The following is a 3,984-nucleotide window of genomic DNA, read 5'->3' as shown; positions in this document are numbered from 1 at the left end:
ATATTGTAGTAAGCTTGTTTTTGGCTAGTAATTGACCATTTGAAACTCCCTTCGAGCAAGAAGGTGGATGTAACATCTTGGCAGTTTTTCCTTTGGTATTGCAATCTTTTTAAGGTTTTTTGGGTTGGGTTTTGAGAGGGCACTCTCTCTCTCTCTTTTTGGAGGAGGATATTGTTCCATCAACTTCTTCTCTACGAAATAGAATTTCATAAAATCTATTTTTTTCATCGGGATTTACTACTAAATGCTTTTCATATAACATAGCACATTCCTGAAAAATATTGCTTCAATCTTAGCAAAACTCAAAGTTTAGAAACAGGTTGTCCATTGAAGGACGCGATTCTATATTAACACTATACTACTCCAGGCATAGTTAATCAAACCCTCTTATAACATCTTTGTTGACTTAGTCTCAATTTGATCTTTTGTAGAAAGTGTTATTATTGCATGAATCTGAAGTTGTATTTATAAATGCAAAGGATTTTGCTACTCGTTGCTTTCCCTTGTATTCTACATTGACACTAATTAAGTTGAAAATATTTAGACATTGGTAAACATATAGGCACTCTATCTTAACCATCAACATACCTCGGCTATGATATAGCAGGTGCTAAATATAGAACCCTGGCATAGAATAATTGATGTTTATAAACAAGTACTCTGCATAATAGGACAGTTGAGAACACATCCTCTATAACTCAGATTGAAATTTCAGATTGGATCATTGTTTATGAGGTAATCAAGGTTTAGATGTAAAAATTAGAAGTTAAGATCATAAGGACTGATATTTAATTAACCGATGTATCTTTTAAGGAATATATCAAACCCTTAATTAGATTTATAAATGAATCAAATTCTCATTGCATCATAACCAAAAAATTTGGATTGGCTGAACCTGATAACTGTTTTTTTTTAATCTTTGTGTTGAGATTGCAACAATTGAGTCATATTTGAGTCGAATAAATAGCAAAGCCTGTATGAAATGTCTCATTTATCCTTAAAGGTCATATAGCTTGATATTGTCGACTATCAAGGATCATTTGAAGTAATCATTGTGGGTCAGTTGGAGTCGGTAATACGGCAGTTAGCTGGCCTTAATATGACACAATCCCATGAAGGTCGTTGTTGACCATTATATGTTAGAAGACATGAGACTGTAATGTAACAAAATGGTTAGAGAACCAAAGGCTTACTTGAACCTAGAATGTTAAGTATCTAGTGAGTCAATTGGGCTTGAGCATATGTTATTATCTTATGATGGTTGTTCATGATAGTTACTCTCAATAGACATTGAGTAGTTGGTTGGATAGTCGATTATTAAACTAGTGAGTCAGTTGGACTCAAGAATTGAATGTACAAGTCGAGCAAGGGTGGTGAATAGTGATAGTGTGTTGAACGTGTTTGTAATCTTATAACCTTGATCAAGGTGGTTCTACTTAATTCAAGTGGTCATCGGATCACATGAACCAAGTACACCTACTAGTCAGATGGTTATACTAGTTAGGGGGTACCTATAGTGTGTGACTAGCTAGATGCATGTAGGTTCTAAATACCTAGCTCAAATGGCAAGATGGAAACTAGATCTTGTCCTTACTCTGCACCTTCATGAAAGGTCAGGTCACTTCAAGTTGGAAGGGGCACGAGAGACTGCCAGGTCTATGGTTGGGTGGAAAATCCTTTGATGATGCTCTCCTTGACTAGACAATGTCGAGGGTCGATACATAAGATTCCAGTTGGAAAGCTAAATAAATTGTAATATTTGAACTTTTATCTCTTTCTCATAAATGAAAGTTGTTATATTGTTTTCTTTTTCATATCATATAGCATAGCGATATATATTTCGTATAATTATTCAATAGAACATTAACTTCCTTTTAGATGAATCGGTTAGATTTTTAATATATTGAACAGCTGTTAGTTGGTTATTTTTCAATTTCAGTTGAAGTAGTTAAAGTTTTATTTTGAAATTCTTAGAGTTTTATCTTAATATAGACAATAATCTATTTTTTTTTTAGTATAGAATTAATGGCATGTTACACCAAAACAGTCATGGAGACATTTTGAAATATTGTGTATGAATACCTAGGTGGTTGGTTGGGAGTTATGGATTGATGACAATGTTGTGTTAGATATGAGTACCGGTTAGTTGGGAATTATAGATTGGAGACATTTTTGTCATTGTTAGGTATGAGTACCCATGTGGTTGGTTGGGAATTGTAGATTGGTGTTTGGGGTGAAATGTTGTGGGATGGTTATGTATGATGTTATGGAGGTATGAAAAATACAGATTCAACTGGTTATGACATTTTCCTATCACCCGCCCTCCTCCCATAGTTGTGTTACTCTCTTCTTATTTTTATCTCTAGGAGTGAGCCTTGTGTATATAACATTTGTTTTTTCTCTCCCTTGTGATGTGATACATGTGCATCCCATTAACTCCCCAACCTCGGGGATGGGCTAGTTTTCAGTCCTATGGTTGCGAGTTGGGAGAAATCCCATAGATCTTGGCTTTAAAATTGTCTTGTTGTTAAATGTGCAAGTTTCAACCTTGAAGATAGTTGTATGTGAAGGGAAAACCAGTCACCTTGCCATTTTAAAATGTATTACCAATCAATTCAGACAAGTGAAGAAGAGGAGTTGCTATGAATCATGGAAATAGTCTCTTACGTATTTGTTGTCCAAATGAAATGAAGTGTTATGAGTGATAATGTAACTATTGTTATCCCCCTTAAAATGTTATTGATAGATATAGGGGTGCACAAAAAAATTAAAAAAATGTACTTGTATATTCTTTTGAATCTATGAATGTATATAAATTAATTGATGTGTATCTATCTATTCATTAAATTCTATTGTGTTTGAGAAATAAAGTAGTTCTTCTAAGGGAAAAAGGTTGTAATCTGAATGAAAACGAGCTCAAGAACAACTTCAATAAACATCTCTAGCTTTTGTTGACGATGTCTACATTGTTATATATGAGTTTTACAAAATGGGTTGCTAAGTATACTACTTCTTGTCAAAACCATATTCAATGTTATTTATACATGTCCACATTAAAGCATAAGTGTATAGATTCATTTGAATAGCATGCCAAAATGAAACTATACCTTTCTAAAAATGGGTTAAGTTGTGAACACTATTATTGTAGAAATTAGTATCTATAAAGGGGTTTGTGTTACAAACGTAGGTCTAATCTATTTCATGTACCTAATGTGAAATATTCATTTACTCTCTATGGTGATTGTGAGATTTTGCCAAGATCAAGGGCACAATGAAAATCACAAAAGAGAGACAATAGTATGACAAGAACAAACTGTATTCTCATCAATATACAAATGATCAACTGGATTAACCAATACAATGAATATAGGCCTACATATATAGGCAAGGCCAAATGGATATGTGAGCACACAATCATGACATGTGGCTCAATGAGAAATAAGTGTAGGTAAGAAAAAGTAGGGGTAGGTAGGAGAAATAATATAATATTCCACAAGAGGTGGATGACCCACCGAATGTGGAGTGTAATATCAAGATAAGACCACAAAGGGTGGAATTTCTCCTACAAGCTACATCCCTATGTGCACACTTCCCTGAGTATCTCATATCCAAACTACGATGAGATGCATTATCATATGTTAACTTAAGTAAAGTGTAATTATATCCTATAAGAATAAATAATTACACTAACACCCTCCCTTAAGTGCAACTTAGGGGAATGAAGACTCAAGTCAACAATGCAAGATGGGTCCCAACTACTAGGCCATGATAGGTACCCATGTACAATATGCAAATGAAAGAAAACCTATGCAATGCAATCTCTCAGAAATAGAGAAAGGGAGAAAACCCAGTGGAAAAACCCCCCCTCCCCCCCCAAAAGAGAGATAAATGTACAAAAGACTCTCAAAGAAGAAGGACAAAACCTCAAAGAGGAAAAAGTCCCCCCATAAGAGAGGGAGGAGAAGTCAGCTGACCCCGCTAATG

Source organism: Cryptomeria japonica, chromosome 1, assembly GCF_030272615.1.
Source record: "Cryptomeria japonica chromosome 1, Sugi_1.0, whole genome shotgun sequence".
NCBI classification, from domain to species: Eukaryota; Viridiplantae; Streptophyta; class Pinopsida; order Cupressales; family Cupressaceae; genus Cryptomeria; species Cryptomeria japonica.
Note: the sequence above shows the minus strand (reverse complement) of the source record.